Below are 26465 nucleotides of genomic sequence, written 5' to 3'. Positions count from 1 at the left end.
TTTACATTTCAAAGAAGCAGAGAAAGGATTTGCAATGATAAGATTACTAAACTAGGAAAGGGAGGGCCTGGAATACTAGTAAGAAGTAGGTCATAGCCTAGAGTCAGGAAGAAGCCTAACTTTAGTCTAACTGAGGGAAATGTTCAGACCATCTTGGTTGATACAATATTATTAACTATATTAAACTAGTAGCCCTGCGCACGAATCTGTGTGCCAGTAGCTCTCTGCTGCCCTCCACAGTAGCTCTCCGCCTGCTGCTCCACCCTCCTGTACCTCCCCCTGCTCCCCCTACCCCTAAACCCCCCATAGCTTGCTGCCCTGCCCCCTCCTGTATCTCTCAGTCATCTGCTTGTAGCTCGCTGCCCCACCCTCCTGCTGATCCATGATCCGGTTGTTATGTGGTAAGTCATTACGCACCATTTGCATATTACATCTTTATTATATAGGATATTAATTATTCACTAATAGAAAATCAATATTAAAATGTCATCCCTTGTCCCAAAGTGTCCTTATAGCAGTTTTAACAATCTGTGATCCAAGAAATAAACATGGATTGTGTTTAGTTTGTATGGGTTTTTAGTCTTTTTAAATTTAGAAAAATGCTTTAACTGTTATTTTTGTATGACACTGACATTTGTAAAGAGTACACACCAGTGTGTTTTTCAGAAGTCCATCTATACTGTTTTTTAAAAATATATATATATTTTTATTGATTTCAGAGAGGAAGGGAGAGGGAGAGAGGGATAGAAACATCAGTGATGAGAAGTAATCATTGATAGGCTGCCTCCTATGGGGGATGGAGCCTGCAACAGGGCATGTGCCCTGACCAGGAATTGAACTGTGACCTCCTGGTTCATAGGTTGATGCTCCACACGGGAAGGGCTATACTGGCTTTTTATTATGTTAGCACATACGTAATATAACACGTAGATATTATCTTTGTCAATTTTTATAAATGAAGAAATTGAAAGGGAGATTAATTCTATTGACCCAAATCACAGTTTCTAAGTAACTAGCAGGGTCAGGATCTGATGCAAGTAGCAAGATTTATCACTCTTAATCATAATAATGTATTGTAATAATGTCTAACATATCCCAAATATGAACTTATCTTGTCCTATGCTTATTAATCAGCAAAACTGTGGTCATGGCATATATTTTTCACACATTACCTACATATACAGATGCATATATACATACATACATAGTGTGCTTCTACCTGCTAGGCTTTGTTCTCAGGCCTTTGTACACAGAAATGCATATAATCAAATCACTACCCTAAAAGAATATTAATGTTGACAGATTAAAAGGCAGGCAATCCAAAATAAGGCAATAAGCTAAATATTACATTTTATCGAATCAGTTTAATACAGAATTAAAATCCATGAATGATTTCTTGAAGAAGCATTCATTCTTTTTTCCTCATAGTTAAATTTGCAAATACCTAACAATATATGCTTACTTTTACTAGTAATAGATTGTTAACTAAAACAATTTAGTGATTATATTAGCAATGCATTTACCTTCAGCAATTTTAAAATTTTTGGTTTAAAAAGATGGTCTGAACATTTTCCTCAGTTAGACTAAAGTTAGATAGGCTAGGCTATGACCTACTTCTTACTAGTATTTTAGGCCCTCCCTTTCCTAGTTTAGTAATCTTATAATTGCAAATCCTTTCTCTGCTTCTTTGAGATGTAAATCTTTCTAAAGCCTCTTGTCAGTTTTACAAACCAGGACTGTCTTTCTCAAGGACCTTGGAGCTATCTCGCCTTGAAATGTAATCATCAAGGAGGATGGAGTACCTGGTCTCTGCAGGGCAGGGACCTAACTTCAGTGTGTGTCTAGCTAGCATCATGCTATAAACTATGTCCGGTTATAATGGGAAGGGAAAGTTTCCTTTCCTTTTGGTAAGGTCAACTAGAAAACAGAGGACTACCCCAGCTCTTAGAAACTCTCCGATTTTGTATTTCAGGGGAGTTTACTTCAGATTGTGTTCTGGTCTCCACTCTATTAGCAATGAATTTAACTTTAGCAATTTTTAAATCTTCACACAAGTATGAAGAATAAATCAAAAGTTCAAACACAGGCTCTTTCTGTTTAATATGAAATGGTAAATTAACATGAAGTGTTGACTGCTTCCCTAAAATAACAGCTTTAAGTAAATTACAAAAGTGAGAGAGAAGCATGGATTTGACCAATGGATATGAACAGTGAGAAATTTCAATGTAGTTTAAGGACTGTCCAGAGCCTGCATGGAGTAGTGGAACCTGGTGACAGAACAACCCCAGATCAGCAGTGAGGATATAGTTTGGGGGATGACTTTTAATTTCTGTCCTTACATCTTTTCCATAAGCCCAATCCACCCATTTTAGTGTTGGTGTGAAATGTCAGAGCTGATAAAGGACCCCTGTGGAAAGAACCAACTTCTACATCAGAACTGATGAATCATAGTCCAATATTTTCAGTTCTGATTTTTTTCTAAATGATTTATGGTTGAGACTTTTCCAGAGATATTGCCAGTTCAGACTCAGCAAACAGGGGCAATTGATTATAGTTCTGTAGTGCCTGGTGCTCTTGAGCCCTGGGATTCATTGCCACTCATAGTTGACACAGAAAAGGGACAAGTCCTGGCCAATGTGGCTCAATTGGTTTGAGCATCATCCTGTACATCAAAAGGATGCAAGTTCTATTTCCAGTCAGGGCACATACCTAGGTCGTGGGTTTGACCTCAGTCTGGGCGCATAAGGAGGCAACCAATTGATACTTCTCTCTCATTTCAATGTTTCTCTCTCTCCCACTTCCTCTTTCTCTCTCTCTCTCTCTCTCTCTCTCTCTCTCTCTCTCTCTCTCTCAAATCAGTAAAAACATCTTCAGTGTGCATTTTACAAAAACAAACAAACAAACAAAATGGACAAGATCAGCATATAAATAATATCATTTAAAAATATTGAAAGAAGATCAATTCACAAGTCAATTAATTTGTTAAAATGAGTAATGTTCAATTAGAAAATATAAAAACTATATTAGCAACAAAAACTATAATACCTAGGAATTAAAAAGGAATTCATAAGATCTAAAAAGAGAAATGCTTTATAACTATAATAAGTGAAAAGACTTGAAAATATGTCCCATTCTATTGATTTGGAAGACAATAACATAAGATATTAATTTTCCTAAGATGAATTTATAAGTTCAATGCAATCTCAATGCAAATTCCAACTGGATATAAGGCATTTCACAACATTATTCTAACATGTGATGAATAGTTCATAAACATTCAAGTTAAACTCTTTTAAATTGTGTGTGTGTTTTTAAGCAAGATCCCAAGGCACAAACCATGAAGAATAAAATTGATGCATGATTAAATAAAATTAAATATTTCTATTTAATGAGAGCAAGATAAACTGTCAAATGTTATATTTAGGAAAGTTATTTGCAATATCTAAAATCAATATAGGCTAATATCTAGGTCATATAAAATCTCCTAAAAACCAATAAGAAAAGGGAGAAACCAAAAGAGAAAAATAGATTTTAAAAATGTAGTCCATAGAAGAATAAAAGAAAAAAACAAAACATGTCCTCAAACACATTAATTAATTAATGCTATTTTAAAACAATGTTGCTCACTACTTTGTACTTTTCAGATTAGCAAAAATTATACAGTTGCACAAGGCCGCATGCTGTCAGGGATATGGAATATGGAAGTTTCAAGCACTGCTGGCGATGACAAGATCTGATGCAGCCATTGCAGAGAGATCTGCCAGTATGTGGTCATAGAAGCAAGTGAACACTGTATCCAGGAATCTTATCCTTTTAGTAGATATCCATAGAAATCCTTACACACTGAGAAGGGTATAGATACTATTACAGGTTGTGGTATTGAGGTATGAGAGAAAACCTAGTTGCCCATCAAAGGGCAATGTATGAGAATAATTTAATGAAGCACATAGTTGAACACTGTTAATATTCATAAGTAATATAGATATATTTGTAAAATTTTATTTGAGTATAAAATAAATAAAATGTATGAGGGCTATTGCACAATGCAACTAAACTACAAATACACACAACCAATGTTTAAAGAACACATACAAGTAAAATAATCATCAAATGCATTAGAACAGTTAACTATGAAGGGGACATGGAAGGGAATTAGGCTGGGAAATAAATAGCAAATAAATGTGACTGTTGACTAGGGAGGTACAAAAATATTTACCAAATGACTTTCCTTCCTCACAAATTTGACTCTCAAACTGTGAACCCAAAATGCATTCCAGTGCAACATATGGGGACTTTAGAGAGGTGCATTTGATCATCACCTACTAATATGATGGGATTGTGTCCTCCAATAATCAATGAAAATGCTTCATGTTGTACAAAACCAGGAATTTTTTTCTTTCTTTCCCTCCCTCTTTCTCTTACTCTCCCTCTCTCTTTCCTTTCATTCCTTTCTTCCCTCTTTCTTTCTTTCCTTCCTTCCTTCTCCCTCTCACTCATTCATTTATTCATTCATTCATTACAATTTAACACTTTGTGATGGTGTACATTGGTTACAACAGTGGGATTTCTTTTTAGATCCATGAATCAAAATTGCTAATGTACTTTTTGTTGAAAAAATAAAGGGGGTAGGGAAAAGAACGTGATAATTTGATTTCAGAATATCATAGCTTAGATGTAGGAAAATACTTGCAGCAGATTATTTGGGGAAAGTCTGGATAAATTTTGGATGACATAGATCTGGGAATTAGTGTGAAACAAGAACTAAATAAGCGGGGGGTGGATTACAAGGCTATTTCCTAGCTATTGTGACAGCACTGGTAAATAAAATTTTAAAATAATGGTAAAGGTATAATAAAGATAGAAACTAAAACAAAAGAAAGGAAATAGTACTGGTTCTTCTAGTTACTGTAAAACTTGATGTTTCTGTTGTTGTTGCTACTTGAGCATAAATGGTGTTTATTCATAAAGGAACACAGGTATTCATTATCCAAAAGACTCTACATGTTATAGAGACTATAACCAGGTAACAACAAAACACAGCTTGTATTCTGTTAAAGAAAGAGCGGGGACAATTGAAAGATAAGTACGAGCAGAAGATCAATTAATCCTTGCTAGCATCAATTCTCAGAATAAATGATCAGAAGAGTGCATCACTTAATCTTTGCGGAAGAGATTATTCCACTCTATTACAAACTTTTGCAAGTAGACACCTCCAGATTGTATTATAAGTAACAAGTCGCAATGGGTAAAGGTGGAAATGTAGCAAACTTAGCTTGAAAAAGTGAAACTGCTCTATTCATTCTTCAACTTACAAATAGAATATTATTTCCAAAATAATAGGAATGTTAAGGACACAAGCAAAACTCGATCAGCAAAGGGAAAATAAGAGAGCAGCCCTCATTTGGCACTGTGGATACAAATCATGCATCCCCAATTTCTGGAACTTTATGTAACCTGGCTTTGGGGGTTGCAAGAAAACATGCAGAGAATAGTCACCACATGAGTGTTAGATGATCAGAAAGATGGAAACTGTTCCCCTTCAGCAACCTACCTCTGGACAAGATGGCATTAAAGTGAAAATGAAGAAAAGGAAGAAGGACTAAACCAGTGAAATTGTTTATATGGCTATTGTAAAATTAAATTAAAATTAAATTATGAGAATTAAAACTAAGACAAAATTAAGTTGATGAGGAGTTAAATTCCTTCTCCCTTGGTTAAAGAAGAAAGAACCTGAAAATTATTAACTGAAAGACAAGGATCTTCTAGCATAACAGCTGATGGGAGGAGCCAAGGTCTTAGCAGTGGTGTATGAGAAATGGTTACCAGGCATATGCATAACTTTTGGAGATGACTGGACTGGATATAGGTAATTAATATGCAATACCCATGGGAGATAGAGAGCACACTCTAAGGGACCCACAGGTAAAATGTAGATAGGCTCTAGCAGAAACCTGAAAACTATCACAGGAGAATATTTTGTGTTATGTCACCATTACATTAAAGTATAATTGAGATGGTATTGTGAGCAACTGGAGAGATCTGAACATATTGTTTATTAAATTAGAAATGAGCCAAATTTACCCTTGACCCAATTAAAAGTGAACATATGGAAACCTTTGAAATTTCCCTGGGCCTCTTCTTGAATAAAAAGCTATCCAATGTAGAATTCTGAGAAGGCAACAAGAGTATATTCCTCTGATTAAGAAAGAGGTTGAAGTGAGAGTATTGATTTCCACTACCTTTTTTAACAGCTCCATCTGATAGATACACAAGGCAGTTGGTTCGTGGAGCCTGACAGGAAGGCTTTTGGGGAGCAAACAGGCAATTTTCCTGAGAGATTTGTCTGGAAGAGATATGGTAAAACCTCTGTAAAAACAAATGCACCAAGACAAGGGTTATTGATACATCATAATAGATTAGACTTGCCCCTTCTTTACCATTCCTTTTTTTAATAATATAGCTAAACAGTATCTGCTTTTATGTGGAGTGGACTTCAGTACACTTTCACAATTCTTCCAAAGGAATATTTAATTCACTGGCACACTGTCATAAAATAGTACAATAGCACTTAGACTTTCAAATCATTGGAATCCATTGATGCATTAAGTTGAAAATATAATGATAATTGTTTTCTTGGAGAGACAGAAAGATACGTATAAGGACAGTAGTCACCCATGTGACAAATTAAGATGGGCTGATCTAACCAGACAAAATGCAGGATCCAGCAAAGTCTATGAAATGTTGAACAATTATAATGTGCTGAAGTCTCTCCAAATATGAGAAATAGATTACTATTTTTAACTGACCTCCTGAAACAAAAAGAAGTATATAAACTAATGAGGTGATTTGAGTTCTGGTGAATCATCTTTCTCCTTTAGGGATCATGCTGAACCCTATCCACAAGGTCCTAAGACTTGTATTTGAATAGGACCTAAAAATGAGTAAGTAGGTTTTATTCATTTTTTTTTACTGTTTTTATTTTTAAAATATATTTTTATTGATTTCACAGAGAAGGGAGAGATAGAGAGAGAGAGAGAGAGAGAAACATCAATGATGAGAGAGAATCACTGATCGGCTGCCTCCTGCATGCCTCCTACCAGGAACCAAGCCCACAACAGGGGCATGTGCCATTGACTAGAATTGAACCTGAGACCCTTCAAGTCCTCAGACTGACACTCTATCCACTAAGCCAAACTGGCTAGTGCAAGTAAGTAGTTTTTAAAAAAGAAATAGATAAAACATTGTTTGTAGAACCTTGTGATTTAAATAGTGATTTAAATAATTTTAAGTCTCCAAAATTAAAAAGAATAGAGAATGGGATTTTGGCAGGAACTGAAAAGTACACTTCAGTGAAGATTGTTTGAATTTTGGATTTGAAATATACCTATTGGAGCCACTCAGTACAAGTGTTTTACAAGACAATTAGTAGCTTGCTACTGGGCATAAAAGAGAGATTGCTTTTTAACATAAAATGACATCACAAATCTCTGAGAACAGAAAAACCTGTCATATGTGAAACATCAGAGAAATATTTGAATGAAGAGGCAGCAGTTTAAGATGCAAGATCATGTGACAGGAAAAGTTAAGGGGAGTCCATTTCCTTTCTGAAAAGTCTGCTTCAATTACTATAGGGCCAATAATGGAAACCCCAAGACCTCCTTGCTCATATTGTTGCATGGTTTGAACTGCATTATTTTCTATTGAAACAAGGAAAAACAGGCTTTTGATTTACTGATGAGAGTCCCGGGATTGAAGGTCATGCTGTTGTTTGGAAATCAGTGAAAATAAGCCCTGCAGTTGGTCAAATCCAGCTGAAGGGCAGTGGGGGTAAATTTACATCGTAAATACAGCTGAGTGCTCAGTGTTGAGCAGTGTGAGAGGAATTAGAGATATATTCTCAGAAAAAATATTAAAACATTCCCAGACTCTTGGACTAGATATAATTGTCTTGAGATGCAGTCAAGCAAATAGACCCTGATGATATTGGGTGTTTAGTTACGGAAGTACTTGTGGAAATTTAGACCCAGTAGTTGGCACACAAGGGGACTGGGATTTTAAGGCAGATGCCTTGGACAGATCCTTAGTATCAGATACCTGGGTGAATGAAATAAGGTGACACAATGGTGTTCAAGAATCCAAAGATAGAATCAAATTATGAAAAATTAATTTCACATTCAGTGAAATATTGCTATATTAAAGGATGTATATAGTATCATCAGGAAAAAAAGTACCTGAAGATAGCTTGCAAATAATTTCTTGAGGTTAAAGACCTATGGCTATTAAGTGAATTATATTGACATTTACTGCCCAATAGACAATTTTTTAAGGTAACTCCCATTTTTGGTGATTTTTTAAAAATTCCAAATTGCACACATTCCCTGAAATCCAATGACAAAATTATATATGATAGTTTAATCAGCACTAGCTTCAACAGGCCAAGCACAAACATTAGGAATAAAATTCAAAATTCTGAATCACACCAAAAATTAACATCCTGGAGGCTTGTCTTCATGCAGAAGAAGATTTGATAACTTTAATATGTTACTAGGGGGAGCCCTCTTCCAAGACTAGTCATGACTGGTGGTCAGTATAGAAAGAAATAAAACAATTTATGATGGTTTGAGCATGTTGAGTTCATAGAACACCACATGTATCAAAATGCTCAGGAAGGGCATGGACTCTCACCAAAAAGAGCTAATGATTCTTTTACCTTTATGAAATCTAATCTTATAAAGTCCAGTGGCCAGAAACGCTAGAGGTCTGAATGGTTGGTTGCTTGTAAAAATAGGAATGCTATGCTGAAATTACAGCAGAGCATTACTCAGGAGAGAGGGTTTTTAATTGTTTTCTATTACCTCAGGTATTATGTATACAAAGGGAAACATATATTATTTCTGATGGTTTACTTTTACTTATGTCAGCAATGAGAAATTAACACAATGTTCTTCTTATGGGGCTTCAACTTCTGGAAGCTTAAGTTGGGGAGAGCCTATTATCATATCTGAAATATAGTTATCTCTAGAACCTAATGGAATCCAGAATTTAATGAACAACTGCACAACTTCTAGGCAAAATTGCAGGCATTAAACATGTCATTTCTGTAAAGAAGGAGTGGGAAATGGTACTATATTATTACCATTATATATATAAAGTACCCATATATATATAAAGCCAGCGACCGGAACGCCAGAATGACCGGAACGACCGGTCGCTATGACGCCCACTGCAGCCTCTCACCCCAGCTGGCCCCACCCCTGATTGGCCTCTCCCACCCTAATCGAGGGCAGGGCAGCTGGCCAAAACCCCCCGCGGGCCTTTCCCCCAGCTGGACCCACCCCTGTGCATGAATTTGTGCACTGGGCCTCTAGTATAACTATAACAAAGGTTGGTAAATTCTAATTGATTTTGTATTTTATTATTTTTTAAATTTATCTCTATGTTGAAAGTATTACAGTTGTACCCCCCTTTTTTTTTCCCATTGACCCCTCCCACCTGACACCCACCCCTCCCAGACCTTCACCACACTATTGTCTATGTCCACGGGCTATGCATATATGCATATAGGTTCCCAGTTAATCTCTCCCTACTCCCCTCACCCCCTGCCACACACACACACACTCCCACCTTCTCTCTGAGATTTGACAGTGTATTCCATGCTTCCATGTATCTGGATCTGTTTGGTTCTTCAGTTTATTTTGTTCATTAGATTCCACATATGAGAGATATCATATGATACTTGTCTTTGTCTAACTGGCTTATTTTGCTCAGCATAATACTCTGCAGGTCCCTCCGTGCTGTCTCAAAGAATAAGAGATCCTTCTTTTTTACAGCTACATAGTATTCCATGGTATAAATGTACCACAGCTTTTTTATCCACTCATCTGATGGGCACTTGGCCTGTTTTCAGATCTTAGTTATTGTAAATTGTGCTGCCATAAACATAGGGGTGAATATATTCTTTCTGATTGGTGTTTTGAGTTTCTTAGGATACATTCCTAGAAGTGAGATCACTGGGTCAAATGGAATAAAAATTATGTAGATTATTATCTCAAGAACTGAAAAATATTTTGAGGAATTATTCTGATAAACCTTAAATGTTATGATACCTATGGAAAATGGTCAGAAAAATAAGTCAATTTGGTCTTAGATTACAAATGTAATTAATTACTTCATCTATACATATTACAAGTTTCAAATAATTATAGATTACAACAAAAAGAATATTGACATAAAAATCTAACCACTAAGTTGTACACCTGAAATTAATACAAATTAAAATTGAAAGAAAAAAGTATACACAGTAGTCCCCCCTTATTCATGGTTTTGTTTTCCATGGTTTCAGTTATCCATGGTCAACCACATTTTAAAAATATTTTATGGAAAATTCTAGAAATAAATTTTTAAAATCATGTTTTAAATTGTGCACCATTCTGAGTAGTGTAATTAAATCTCATGCCTTCCATTCATGCCACCCATACTTGAATCATCCCTTTGTCACCCACATCCGCACTGTATATGCTATCTGCCCCTTAGTGACTTAGTGGCCATCTGGGTTATCAGATCTACAGTCAAGGTATTGCAGTGCTTGTGATTAAGTACCCTTCACTTACTTAATAATGGTCCCAAAGTCATTCATATACCTTTAATTATAGTATATTGTACAATTGTTATATTTTATTGTTAGTTATTGTGCTTAATCTCATTCTGTGCCTAATTTATAAATTAAACTTTATATATGTATTTATAGGAAAAAACATAGTATATATAGGGTTCAGGACTATGCGTGGTTTTATGTATCTACTGAGGGTCTAAGAACAGACAAGGGAGGTCTACTGTACAAATATCTATTAAGGGAGATGGTCACTATTGCAAAGAATTATGTAAGGAATTTATAATCTTCATTAGATAGCTGGTGAATGACATGCAGTTAAGAGTGTATTGATTCCTTTGTAATGCATTGCTCTCTCTGTTAGCAACCTCTTTGCCTTGTGTTTGATCAGTAAATACTTATGAAACTCCGGTCATATTTAATAAATTGCTGTTTCCTAGATATGTCATGTTTACTCTTACTTCCAGGCTTATCACAATGTTATTTCCTAGAAAGAACCTGCTCTTTTTGCCTCATCATCTCTTAAACATTTTTCAAATTAACTTCTCATGGAAGCTTTCTTTATCCCTGAATTTGGGTTAGTGCTTTTTTATTTGCTTCTCTATAACTATAATCAATTCTAGTCCAAATCCCCACTTACTTGTTCATCTTGACTTTACACCAGAGTGCCTCAGAGTGCAATTCACAGACCACTGCATCAGCATCACATGCGAAGTAATTTAAAAAATGTGTGTCCTTGGATCTCATCCTAGATTCATTATATCAGAAACTCTGAAGCCTGGGAATTGGCTCAGGTGACTCCTATGAACACTAATATTTGAAAAACCTGTGCTCTATTCTATACTCTTAGATAGTTTATGTACTAAGCCTTCTGACATAAAGTCTGATAAAAGTATAGAACTTCAACTCTGCTTCTGAATCCAGTTCGTTTCCTACTGTATCAGATTTCTTGATCAAGAATAATTTATAACCCATTTAATAGGAATAATAATAACAACAGTAATAAAATAGCATGGCCACAGCATTATGATTAAAATTTTTCTATTACTATAAATCAAAGACTATTTAATAATTATATATGGACAAGAGTGGGTAGAATTAAAATTAACAATATTAATTTAGTGGAATAGTTCTAGTTTGCTAATATTAAATTACTGCATTAAATAAATCCGGAATAATTGACAGTTGCAACATAGGAGGAAGCGAGTCACCTTGGTACTCCCAGCCCTGGCCTAGAACCAAACATGCAAAACGCAGGCCACAGCTCTCCATCCTTAATGTCCCACCAACTTACCATCCTGCGCCGCTCCCTTTAGGAAGGGCCGAGGAAGGAGGCTGCCATGGCCTGGCCTGGCCTCTAGCTGGTGGGAATGTAGGAGTGTGGGTAGAGATGAAGGGGATCTCATTCAAAGGATCCACAGTAACAGAGAGAAGGAAATGAGAATGTAGGAGAAGTTACAGAACCCAGCAGGGCAGGTGAAGTGGTGGGCGGCATCCTCAGTGCGGTTGCCCTGAGCAGCCACAAACCACTTTCGTTCCAGAGCTCAGGGCTCGCCTTGGAGGCGTTATTACAAATCTTACACAGGTCAGCCGGGTGGAGCAGTCATGGGAAAAAGGGTGTCAGAGGACCCTTGCAAGGCTGTAATCCCCCCTCCAACCCTCAAATCCCCTATCCTCAATTCCAACCCCAGCAGACGTGCCAGTTAGATTTGCAAGGACAGGATGCCTGGCAGTGGGCCCAGCGCTGCTCACAGTCCTTCTCGCATAGGTGCTCCTGACCATCCACAGTGAACCGAGCTGAAGTTGCAGATCAGAACACATCCAGGTGGGCTCCCCAGCTTGTGTTGGCCACACAACAGGCATTCAGCGAGTCCTGAGAAAGGGAGGCTCAACAAGATGAATCCTAAATGTGTCCCCACTCACTGCCTGAAGAGACTTTCCTGGAAGTAGTGCAGAGAAGTGGAACTCTGGCAGATCCTGCCTGTCACTCTGAGTTGAGCAGATAAAATTCAGAGTCTGTGGAGACCAAGGCAGTGGTTTTTAGTACAAATAAAATAGAAGCTTTACAGAGAGAACTTCAGAGGTCAGCAGAGAATCCCCTTCAAGGATGGGATGCAGCTGAGTACTGATCAACACATGTTTGAGGGAAATCCCTGAGGCTAGGAAAAGAATCACCTGAAACATGCTTAGAGAAACCAGGCTCCAGAGCTCAAGGAGAGCAACGAGTAGTTTGTGTTCCAGCAGCCAAGGTGGGAAAATGTTGTAAACCATGGAGGATTGTGTACTCAGAAAGGTATCGCCTCAGTAGTGGGATAAAATTAGCCCAAGACTAGAGACTTGCTCTTGCCCTATGTAAGATTCAAACTCTTTTCAAGTAACCTAATTGGGTTGAAAACAAGGGTATTTTAGGCATATTAAAATACCAAGTCCTGCCCTGCCAGTGTGGTTGAGCATTGACCCATGAACCAGGAGTCATGTTTTGATTCTTGGTCAAGGCACATGCCTGGGTTTTGGGCTCAATCCCCAGTAGGGGGTGTGCAAGAGGCAGATAATCAATGGTTCTATCTCATCATTGATGTTTCTCTATCTCCCTCTCCCTTTCTGTTTCTGAAATCAATAAAAACATTTTAAAAAAATAGTCAGTCCTCAACATATAGGCTACTTATTTTTCCATAATCAAGTTTCAGATTTTAAATCTCTATTTAAAATATAGCATTTAAAAACAATATTTAGTGTAATGTGTTTTGGAAATTCTTATAGATTTATTTGCTATTAAAATTTTAGTTTTCTATTCATACCCGATGCATATAATTTTTACTTATTGTTATTTGGTGGATGTGCCTTTGTTAATTGTACTCTTAAGAAACAATAGTGGTAATTGAGGTGTTACTTTTTATATTTTATCTTACTATGAGGCATTTGGGAAATGTCAGGTATTGTTTTTATTTTCCCAATCTAGTACTTTTCTTCTGTTACATGTAATGAATGGCTCCTTTAAACTATTGATTGCTGCTATCTGCAATCTACATTTATCACTGCTGCATCTCTGTTTTCTACTGCATAGTAATTTGCTCCTCATTTATTTATTTTATTACTCACAAAGCTAAGAATCATAAACACCCTATAATAGGGGAATCTAAAAGGTGCATATTTTACATGATATTATTTTATGAGCATTTTATTTAAGGCATAAGTGGATTTAAAATATAGATATTAACAGAGGGACAAAAAATTTCAAAAGAGGGTTAAGGAAATGAAAATAAAATGTTTCAAGGTGTTACCACTGGTGATGGAAAGCAAACTAATAATATTTCTCTATTTAACAATATTTTATAATATGCTCTCAAGTATATTGAGGTTTGTAGGGCTGCTCTAATTCCACTTATTTATGTTCTTACTGTATGGCCTTTTATTTTTCTTTCAACCATTGAGTTACCCTTATCCTTTCAATTTTGTTTCAGTTAGCTGAGTTTAGGTCTTGTTGATTGCAGCCAGGGAAATCTTGACCCACAGAGCTTTCAGGCCACGAACACTCAATTATTATTGTGCATGCTGCACATGTTGGCAATTTCTGGGTAGCATTCAAAAATAAAAAAGCATACATTTTAAGGAATTGAAGATATGGTAGAGATCTTTTTTAATCCTCACCATGGATATGTTTTTATTGATTTTGAGAGAGAGAGAAACATTGATGTGAGAGAGAAACATATTTTGGTTGCCTCCCATACTAGTATGTTTTTAGACTGGGGTTAGAACTTGCAACCTAGGTATGTGCCCTGATCAGGAATCAAAACCACAACTTTTTTTTTTTGGTGTAAAGGACAACGTTCCAACCACCTGATCCACCCCACCAGGGCAGATATGATAGAGATTTTAAGTATACATTTGTATAGTGGGTATTTCAATCATAACACTTTAGACAAATTTCAAAAACATGTTTGACAAAATTCCCAAGCCAGTATTCATAATGAAAGTCCATGAACAAAATTTTATAATGAAAATTTAGGCATATGCTGATACTGTATTCAATGATTTGCTTTTTCACATATTTTCCAGAGGAAATCTAAGACAAAGGGGGAAAATAAGTATTGCTTAATTAGATCTTCTTGGATATAAAAAGTTCCTGGACTTTATGACCTTTTTTCCTTAAACTGTTATCAAAGTTCCATAAACTTAGCTCCCATTATTGTTCTTTAAATCATTAATTATTCTAAGCAAAATTAATATCCTCAATTACTACATGGTTGAAATATGTGTGAAGTCAGATAATTTGTTTAAATAGGAAAGAAAATGTGCAGTTAGCTATGTAGTAGTTTAAATTGCTTGGCTGATCATTCAATAATCAGCCTCATAACAGCCAAAATAAAATATTCACTCTTGCCTAAAAGTCCAGAAAATGGATATTTCAACTGTTTAAAATTTGTAAGCTCTCATATCAAAATTGGGTTGATGCTAACTAAATTCACAGGAGATTGATAAATAAATCAGATTTTCAATATATTAATTTATTCCAGTGATCACATTTCTAGCTTGGCTAGCTCACTTCCTGGTATTTGAATTATATAAGAAAATTAATTATTGATCAAAAGATTGCCTGATGACCACCGAATGAAAGAATAGAGAAGCAGATACCCTCAAGAGATATTTCATCTATTTCAAGAAGATGCCTAGTAAATTATTCCTACCCCACAGAGCAGAGAAACTCTCAAGGGGCCAAATTTCTCATATCTCCTCAAATTATTTCTTATCTCTGAAGAGTGATGAATCCATACTGCTGAATTTTGCTTCTCTGAAATTTGATTTTTTAATCTATCCTTTTCTCTGTTGACAATTCATTCTTTTGATACGTTATCATCACTGAGCATACTGCTTATATTGAGTTATTTACATAAAAAAAACCACAGGAAATCTTTTCCTGCTCTTTTATAATGAATAATTTGAGGAGGTTTACCTGTATCTTACATTAAGAGTAAACCATGAGACCAAGAAGCAATTGAAAGTGCTTCAAGCAACTTAGACTTGAACAGTATTGAATCAGAATCTGGAATCCAAATGATAAAGTAGCTAAAGATGTTGGAGTGGATATATCTCCTGTAATGACAATAACAAAAGCATTGGAGAGAACAGCAATCAGTAATTAGATAAATCCTTCAGAGATGATAATGTGTGATGCTGCTATTGAAATGGCCTTTCTAATTTCAAGGAGGTCATTAGGATTCTGGGGTGGCACAGGCCCAGAATCAGTACTTTTGTCTCCAAAACAAGGAAGGTAAGGCTCCTTGATATCCAGCAGAGGCTAGAATGGTAATGGAAACATTCTGATTTGCAGGATTCTTTGATGGGGGCTAACGGATCATTAGACAAGTCATAAGTCTCAATTTCAAAGTTTGTCAATGGATCCCCATATAACAAATGCCCTTGTGAGCCTAGCTTCCTATCATGAAATGGATATCAACTGATCTACCAACCATGAAGTTGGGCACAATCAGCAACATTACATTATCAATTAGAAGTGGTACATTCCAGTAGGGTTTCTGGTTTTCTGCAGACATAGGAAAGTTCTGTAAGCAAATGGTTCAAAATGTCATCTACTTCTGCATCACTCTCATTCCTCCTTCAGCCCACAACAACAGGGAGTGTTTTCTGTATCAGATGCATGTATCAGGTGATTTAGGAGAGAACTTTATAGCAAATAGCTCTGCATAATATGCTAACACAAGTCAGAATTGCTGCGAGTTGCTGAGCCAGACTCAGAAGTACTCCTGAAGTCTTCTTGAAAGATAAATTCTCCAGGTGGGCAGACTAGCAATCAGTGCATTTTGTGGTCACTTTGCATTAAATAAAGAGACAATGTGAGGTTAAATTCTACTTTGATAAATGGAAGGTGGCTAACAATATTATCAGCTAGTGATCGATTTAAATAGATAAAGGTTGAAGGATTTGTGATTTATTTCATGACAGTGCAGTTGCTGGTTTGCTTGTCCTAACTCCCATAGAGGAAAAGGATAACATTTGGTTTAACACTAAACCCCGCGCCCAGAGCAGGCCATGCAATCAGAACTCAGGATACTGTTATCCAATATTCAGTTTGTTGAAGACACAGTTCAAGTGTTAGCTAATCCAGACGTTTGTTATGATTTTTGTGATTCTCTTTGAAGAGTTACTAGTACATCTTACTTTAAAAATTCTACCATTGTATTGTTTAACTTTTCATATTTGTATTACTTTTATCTCACAATTCACTGCTGTACATTTTACTTGTTTCTTTTTCTATGTATAAGCAACCCCATGCCAGTTTACCAGTTAGTCAATATGTTAACTGCATCAGCAATAATAATAACTATTTTACTGAATGTCTATTATGAGAAACAAGGACCAAAAGTTAATTAAATTCTAAACCAGTGAGAGGCAGAACCAGTATTCAAATCTATATCTGCAAACTTCAAAGCCAAACTCTTTTCTATATTACACTGCCTTATGTTTGAGCTGCAAAACACCTAAAAAAGAAGGTCTAAAATTATTTGTAGATTCATTGTTCACTTAGTTTTAGCTCTCAGAATGACTCGGAGTGCTCAGTAGAATTGAAGGAGCAGGGGGACAGCAGGCAAGGTTTTCTGGAGACCAGGTTCTGGCCCGAGGTACCTGTGCCTCCTTGGCCAAATCAAAAGCTCTTTGGGCTGAAGTTGCCAGATGATTTCAAACTAAAATAAAAGGTAAAACTTGCTGCTAAAAAGTGAATATTTGATATAAGGAAATTTTATATTTTATAATGTATATGTTTTATATTTCATTATTGTTTAATAAGCAATTTTTTTCATTTTTTCAAAAACTCATTCTATTTCCAAACATAAAATGAATATTGCAATGTAAAGTTCACTTATTGCTGATTTATATCACAATCTGTTGTGACATTTTATTGTAGACTACGTATGATACTAAAATATCTCTTCATACCAACAATTGAAAAGGGAAATCAAAAAGAAAATTGAATATATTTTAAGAAATTTTGAGCAACAAGTTTATTTGAAAGGAAAAAAAATCATTTTTCAAAAGAGTATTTTTCTCTAAAGAGAAGGGTACATCGTTTCCAAAGTACTAATTTCCTTGTAAAACCAATTTGGAGGAAGCTCATTTTACCATGGTGACAAAATCTGGATGTAGATTACATCATCAGAAAAAGGCAATTTTCCATAATCAGTTGAGCTCAGGACACTCTGTTACATTGAATATTTGATACAAAACTACTTTTGCAGATATTTGGGAATATTTGCGTTCTAACTCCAGGCTTCAGAAGTATAAGAACAAACTAAATTGATGAATAATCTCTAGGCAAAGCAAATCCAGCTTTCACAACAATGAAGCTGTCATTATATATTTTTAGGACTTCGTGAACTAAGGTTAATTACAAAGAACAAAGTGGCTGAGAAAAAAAGACCAACTGTAATTAATTTAAAAAACCCCTACATATGTAATACTTTAAATAATAAAAAAGTAACTGGAAAATATACACAAAATGCCTCTATGTGACTTAAACACTCCTACTTTAAGTTATATAAATATTTAAAAAATACTTCCTGTTTATCAATCAATTTGGTTGTTAAGAAACAGTTACTTTGAATGCAGAAATTAGTAAAGTTTACATGGCATTTATAAAAAGATGCAAAAAATATTAAAACTCCCTGCTTACTGCTGATTACTGATAACACTACATGTTACAGCCAAGCATGACCCCTAAGTTCCTACACAGTCACAACGAAGTTCCTGTTCCTGTTAAACACTGTAGAAGCTAATATAAATGAAGACTTATGAGAATGTCACAGAATTCTGAAGTTCCCAATTTAAAAGCAGAAAAGACGGTGTGTTATTTATATATCTCCCTGAATTCTTGTCCATGTGATGTTTTCCTGGTTTATTTTATTAAGAGATAGACCTGAGAAAGAATTACCTAGGTGTGTTTATGCCAATATCTACCTTTTAGTGTTTCCTTTTCTGTATCTAACCAGTGGGTAGATTACATGAGTTTTATCTAAAAGAAAGGATAACCATCAAATTCATCCTCAAATTTTCATCTTCTAGAATTGCACATTATTATTTTTATACTTATCTTCTTATGAAACAGGAACACATTTTGTAGATTCATACAGTCTAAACAACTGTACATGGTAAGTACATAATTTTAAGTATCCTAAAGGATATCACATTCTATCAGTTGTTTTCATTCCAATATTGTACTCACATAAAAAAAAAAAAAAAAAGGTGATAGAACTTTAGTTACCACAGTTTACTTCTCGAAAGGGTTAACTTAACAACCACAAAAATGTACCCGTAGACCATGTATGGGATCAATGTAGTAGTTTTTAATATCTTCTCCACCCTTCAGTTAAACTCTGTGCATCCTAAAGTTGACTGTAAGGTAAGAAAGATGATCTCCATTGTCAACATCATTAGAATCAACCACAAACTGGCTTAGTAGAAAAATAACCTCTACATATGAAAAAGTGCTTGACTTCACTAATTATCAAGGAAATGCAAATCAAAACCACAGTGGCTCTTTGCCACATGTACTGGGAGGATGAAGACCATTCTCAAATAGTTGACATTCCAGTAAATGTTGACATTGCGCTGAAGGGATGCACAGTTTTTCTGTAGGGACTTCAATCACATCAATGCAAAACTCAGTTTCCTGGAAAGAAAAAGAAGAGGCTCTGGGTTGACAAATGGTTAGGAAATAGAAAGGAACTGGCTACTGTTTACATTATCTGCAGTCATGTACTGGCCATGACCAAGGGTGTTCCACTGGGCTACCCTTATAAGGCGAGATCTGTGTATGCTCACTTGCCCATCAGGAGAATGGTTCTCTTATTGAAATCAGAAACTTCTTGGGTGAAAAATAGATTTTCAGCATTCGAACGAGGTCAGCTATTACTTATTTAGTGTCTCAAACCCAGAAAGATGAGTTAATTCTTGAGGGGAACAAAATTGAACTCATATCAAATTCAGCTGCTTTGATTCAGAAAGCCACAACAGTTACAAACAAGGATATCAGAACATTTTGGGGTGGTATCTGTATTTTTGAAAAAGGAACAGTTCAGCAAGCTGATGAAGAAGAACTAAGTTGTCCAAGTACAGAAACAGCAAAATGCTGGAGATTCTTCATACTTATTTGCCATTATTTTATAGATGCAATAAAAGCCATTTATTGCTAGATATTTTATTCTATTTGTTGCAATTGCAAAATGAATTATTTTTTCCCATTTCTGTTTTCTGAAATTTCATTGTTAACATTTAGTGATGCAGTGGATTTTTGTACATTTATTTTGTATTCTGCAACTTTTCTGCATAATTGACTATTGTTTCTAATAGGTTTATGGTGGAATTTTTGGGGTTTTCTACATAAGGAGTCATGTCATCAGCTAAAAGTGACAATTTTACTTCTTTACTCCCAATTACTTCTCTTTCTTGCCTGCCCAGCTGGGGGAAGTGCAGTTTTCTTTTTGTAGGTCCATGTCCTCGTTTTAGATAGGAACTTTAGGTCTAATACTCTGCCATTTGCCCTGGTCTCCAGTTTTAATCTTGGCTATAAAACTCTAACATCTTGGCCACTGAAATCAGCAAACACTTTCAGGATGGCCATACTGTGAGCATCACCTAAACATCCTTATCTCTTTTTCTCTCTCTAAAAGACCGTGGACTTAAAAAATTTTTCAATCTTAACTGTGCATTAAAAATATTTATTTTATGTAGTTGTTTTTGTGTGACTATTGAAAGATTTTTGAACATAGAATATATATAATATTGTTAAAAATAAATGTTTTCCCTCCTCTAAACTATCAAAGTTTTGTTTTTATCACCCAGGACATGTCATTTTAATCTTGAGGCTCTGAGTACTGTAAAGTTTCCTTTACATATCGTTATTGGTAATTGAACTGACTCACAATATGACTGTTAATAGAAGTTCATTTGTTAGAATGTTTACTGTAGGCAACTCAATTAATTACCAAAGTTTCAATAAGCAAACTAGTATAGTGATAATGAATTTACCATGTAAGACTTCCATTAATTGATTCTTTGGGTAACTGAATTTTATATCAATGACCCAAACTCATATTTTAAGCAGACACATTAAAAAACTTTTTGTTTTGGTACATATGTACTGGGAAAAAAAATGCTTATTTCTTTCTTACCCAAGTAAAAGGAGTTTTCTTCAACTAATTTATGAAGTAAAGAATGTAAGATATTCTTATAAACCTTAAAAGTTAAACAACAAAGGTTATCAAGCAGCAAATGCGTTTATATGGGAATAGAAGAGGAATTGCAATTAGGGACGTGCAAACTATGGTGAACCATGTGCAAGTCTGAAGAGACAAAAGGAAGGTCAGCTTTTATTGGGTTCCGAAGGAATGTGCAGAGGGTTGTTTTGGACAGGTGTCCTTTGGTGAGGAGAGTGCAAAGTTGCAGCAGTCTCTTATTGGTGGCCAGCAGAGGGCAGTCGCAGTTGCTGAGAGAAACAGAGAAGAAATCTTGTTGGCTATGGATTATGTGGCCCTGACAGGTGGTAGTAGATGAGAGCTCTCCCCTCAGGGCTTTCCAACTCCATTTTGAATGAGATTTCCTCTTTTCGTTTTCATATTCTTTAACAAACTTTAATACTTTTTCTTTGCATTAAGCTGAAGTGGTCAATGACAGCATTGTAGATTTAACTAAGTATGCCTTCAAGGATGAATGATTTTAATTGATAAGAAAAAGAGAAGAGGACCATTTCAAGAAAGAAATATTCAAAATCAGTCATTCCTTCGCAGTCTTCATCTTATTGGCTCTCACAGAAGCATTTTATACAGTCTATCACTTTATTCTTTTAAAAATAATTTTAAAAATAATATATGTAGTTCATGTGTTTCCCTTTGGCTTCCCTCCTAATCCACTGCCTACTGCTGGCTCCTTTTTTTCAACATAACTGTGTGATGTGAAAAGGCCTCCAGAATTCACTCATTGGGTCCTTTTCTTTCACTGCAATCCTTTCCTTAGTTAGTTGATAAAGTGCTATGACTATAAATGCCATGTATGTGTATGTTCAAATATAATTTTGAAAATGACTTTCTATGGAGTGATCTCAGGGGTGGTTGAACCCTATCCTCAACCTATAACACTTCTAGTTATGTTAGTGAATGTGAGTGAATTGCACAATCATTGATCCAATACTTCAAGCCCCAAATCTCAGCTTTCTCCCTTTCACTATCTCATCACTTGCAATCCAAAAGCAATTTCTTTGACTCTACCTCCAAACTATATAATCTGTTCACTCCCTACTGTCATAATAATTTAAACCACTATATTTCTCACTTGGAAAATGGCAAAGGAATTTAACTGCTCTTTCTACTTACATTCATAACTTGCTACAATCCTTTCTCCCCCCGTCCCCCCTTTTTTTTTATCTGGAGTAATCTTTATAAAAACTTAAGTCAGATTAGCTCACCCTACTTCTTAAAACTCCCCAAGGCTTTGCTTTATTCTTGGAGTAAAACTAACTTCATTGCTATATACTGTAAAGCTCCACATGAGCCAGAGTCTCCCTATATATTTTCTGACTCCATTCCATACAGGATTCCCCTTAAATGGGGGAATCCACTGCTTAATCACAGTAGATTTCCATTTATTACATAGGAAGTAAAATCTGAACTTAAGCTGTTCCTTTGCTCTTGAAAGATTTTGTTTTAGATCTTCACATGAGTGACTACTTAAGTCATTCAGATTTCAACATATTTCCTGAAAATATATTCCAGCTCACAATGACAAAGAGCCCACACCACTTCTCCCACACACAGAACACTTTACCGTATCACCAGCTTAATTTTCTTCATGGAGGTTGCCCTTATGTGAAATTATCTTGCCAGTGTGTTTATTAGTTTATTGACTGAACATCACTACTAGATTATAAATTTCAAGATAACTAGAAGCTTGTCTGTACATATTAATCAAGAATACCAGATGAGCCCTGGCTGGTGTGGCTCAGTTGGCTGGAACATCCTCCTGTACACAGAGAGGTCTTGCATTCGATTCCCAGTCCGGGGACATACCTAGGTTGTAGGTTCAGTCCCTGGCTGGGGTGAGTACAAGAGGCAACCAATCTCTCTCACATCAATGTTTTCCTCTCTCTCTCTCTATCTCTAAAATCAATAAATATATCCTCAGGTGAGGATTAAAAAAAAGATGAAAATGAACTTACCAGTTTGAAGGGATCATGCACAAGATTATTCTAAGTTGCAATATTGAGGTAGAGTGTAGTATAAAGACAGAAAGTAGACTGACTGGGTTTTCTGGAGGAACAACTGGGAGAATTTAGATTTAATATTGTAGACAATAGAAATATGGTTCACATTTTGCTTTAAACTGGCAAAAATAAGACCTCTTTGAATAATTTACACAACTTCAGTTCCCATGGCCTGCAGAATTATTTATTTAGTGTAAAACATGACAAGTAAGCCTATTTAAAAGAATATGTAGGGTAATAAGTGTTTGTTTATTTATAAGTGTGCTACATTTTAATCACATGAGTAAATAATGAAGAAGTATAAAAAAGTAAAAATACTTTATCTACGTCTCTGTTAGATAATTTTGTTATCACTTTTATATTTTTTCTGTTTAGGAATTCTATTGTGTTTTTACCTCAGAGATATTTGAAGTCAAAAAGTAAAGGCAATTTGGCCTTTACTCTAGGGATTTATAGTAGATGTTTGCAATAAAGCAATTCAACCATAAAATATATCTGCTAAAAGGATGGTTAAATGACTGTTATATAAGCTCTCTGACTCTTCTTTGAAAGTTACCATAACATTTTCAACTTTACCAACACAATCACTGTTAGGTAATTACTTAGAAAATGTTATTTTTAGTTACTATTTTTAAGAAAGTCAGAATTATTCTTCTTAGCAATCAGAAAAGAGATCCTACATACTTACTCAGAATAAACTAAAACAATAATGTTTACAAAGAAAAATTGGAAGTAGAATAACTAAAAATAAAGTTAAAAGGAAAAAATAAAATAAGAATTTACATAATACATTTTCCAATTGGAGAAATGGTTTTGTTTTTATTTTCAGCTGTAAACAGAAAGAATAAGAATTACTTTGCCTATAATAGTTGATAGATGGACAGACAAATCGGCATTAATCTAATTTAACATACTCATCTAATATTTGTTGAATTAGTACTGTGTATTCAAACTTATTATTCATTTTTAATACAAAACTCATACACTCATGATGAACAAACATAATTAATACAGCATGACACTAATGAAGTTGTCAATAATGTAAACGAAACTGTTAACTTATATGACAAATAAAATAAACCTAACACCAAAGCTCTCAACAATAATTTCAAAATAAGGAAGCCAGTGCAGAAATTGTTTTACTATTGAAAACAAGGTGGCCTTGAACAGGTAAGAAATTCAAGGGATCTCACTCTGAAATTGAGTAGTTTTGTTCGGTGTCAGTAAGAATATTTGCCAAATTCCTAGTATAGTGAAATCCCTATTAATGAGTCAACTGGCCAGATAAATCAGGAATATACTTGCATTTAAACAAAGTTATGTTTATTAGCTTGCTGCAGCCAAGAAGAATACACACCAGAAGAACCATGTCTCATTTCAAAAAAGGTTAGTAGGAAAGGTATTATTACTGGGTTTAGGTTTACTGAGTGATTCTAATGAATGAGCAGGGAAGCAGGGCCCATTTTAGACTGAACATGTCATAAAAGAGAAGAGGTAACCAGTTCAGTAATCTCAGTTCAAGATGATACTATTTGTGTCCACAATCTGTTACAAGAATGGTTTCTTGGTTGTTTTGCAACTTTAGTGTGTTTTCATTAGGTTGTGTTAGAGATTATTTTGTATTGGCCTGTCCATGTCCTGTTGGAAAAAGTTGGTATTCTTCAAGAATAGCACATTCTGATTTTCAGGAGGGCTGAATTTCAATTCTGTAAGCCAAATCACTTCTGCACAAAATTTCCTTGGGAAAATTAATGTTGATTTGAGAAATACCCACCTGACCCAGATCTCTCTCTCTCTCCCTTCCATCTCTCTTCAACATCCCATACGAGCGTTCTGATAGCACAGTAGCTTCACTACAGTACCACTGAACATTTTACAAAGCAGCCCAAAACTCCAAATCTGAGTTTTCCAAGAGGCAGGGCACATAAAAATCTGTCCCCTTGGTTAAAGAGGCATTGGAACCCACATATATTCAAGGGGGAGAGAACAGAGACACCATCCCTAAGTGGGAGTATTGTGAAAGGACTTGTGACCACATTTAATATGCTGCATGTAGCTAAATGAACAATAACATACAAGTTATATTGTTTCACACATTAGTGTACTCAACAGGGATTTCTTTTGTTAAAATGATTGGGGGGAAAAACTAGAGAAAATATTTGAGAAATAATTTTCAGTCAGGGCAATGACACCACTGGATTAATTTAAGAATAGTAGTGACTAACTCTGTTGTTAAACCCATGCAGTTACTGAGAAGAACATTAACTGAAATTGAGCACCCTTAGAGAAAATAGACTTTGAACTAATTATTCTCCTGGAAAAAAAAGAGAAAATGATTTTGGAGATCTCTTTTATTATTGATAGAATACAGGATTTGTTTTTCTATTTCAAATGAATAAAATGTTCAGAGTTATACATTAACAAGTAATTTCCTCAATTGCATTTAATTTCTAATGAGAATTCACATGCATTTTGTAAACCACACCATAATGAGATTTTGGATACATTCTCCCTATAAACACTGAGTAACATAAGTAACTATTTTAAACTCTTTTTTTCAAGCCTAGCATGAATTTTAAAATCTGAGAGATCATTGGTATCCTATGTAATAAAGAGGAAATATGCAAATTGACCCTCACGCCCTCACAAGATGGCTGCTTACAACCAGGCTGGCAGAGGTGTAAGTGAGGGACGACCAAATGACTGAACAGCAGGCTGCATGGGTGACCAGGTCAGGAGGGGGGGGCAGTTGGGGGAAACCAAGCCAGTAGGGGTGGCAGTTAGGGGTGACCAGGCCGGAAGAGAGGAGCAGTTGGGGGCAATCAGGCTGGCAGAGGGAGCAGTAAGAGGTGACCAGGCCAGCAGGGGGGGCAGTTAGGGGTGACCAGGCCAACAGGGAGGGCAGTTGGGGGTGATTAGGCTGGGAGGGGGGCAGTGTCGGGCGATCAGGCCAGTGGTGGGGGGCAATTAGGGGTGACCAGGCAGGCAGGCAGGTGAGCGATTAGGAACCAGCGGTCCAGGATTGTGAGAGGGGTTCCAGATTGGAGAGGGTGCAGGCTGGGCTGAGGGGAACCTGCCTCCTTGTGCACAAATTTCATGCACTGGGCCTCTAGTTAAGGATAAACTGTTATATTACAGCTAGAGCCCTGAAGCTGGTCTTGCTTTTCTTTATAGACAATAAATAACTCAGTAATATAAAAAAAATGCAATTTATCTCGTTTGTTTAAAATAACTTAAATGAAATAAATAAGTGACCCTATAAAAAGAAAGGAGCAACTGATATCAATGTCTACTTACACAACAGATGTGCCTAGGCCTCCTTCTTTCCACTGGTTTAAAGATGCTTCTAATTTATGATTTACACTTATAGTCCCAAGGTCAATCAATTAGATTTTTGCATGTGTAAGTTACTCTGTCTTGATAAGAACCCTTTTTCTTTTTCTCCTGTACTTTCAGAAAGGGCTTTTTTGATGAAAAGTTGCATATACTTTACTATGGTGTCTGTCAGTCACTCCTGCTTTTATATGTAATCAACTACAAAAAAGTAGAAGGGAATTTCAAACTCAGTGCACTCAACCTATAAAGTTA

General features: G+C 35.7%; 1 pseudogene across 1 annotated transcript in view; it reads left to right on the top strand.

Moving 5' to 3' along the window:
- Positions 1-21335, top strand: part of LOC307104051 (large ribosomal subunit protein uL6-like) — a 570025-nt pseudogene extending 548690 nt beyond the window's left edge. Inside the window, exons 2-3 of the transcript in view lie at positions 19636-19732; positions 21277-21335. The product of the transcript in view is annotated as a large ribosomal subunit protein uL6-like (transcript). The remainder of the gene's footprint in view (positions 1-19635; positions 19733-21276) is intronic.
- Positions 21336-26465: the final 5130 nt, after the last annotated feature.

Source organism: Cnephaeus nilssonii, assembly GCF_951640355.1.
Source record: "Cnephaeus nilssonii genome assembly, chromosome: 8".
Lineage (NCBI taxonomy): Eukaryota > Metazoa > Chordata > Mammalia > Chiroptera > Vespertilionidae > Cnephaeus > Cnephaeus nilssonii.
The sequence above is the reverse complement of the archived record's forward strand: the minus strand, read 5'-3'. Positions and strand labels throughout refer to the sequence as shown.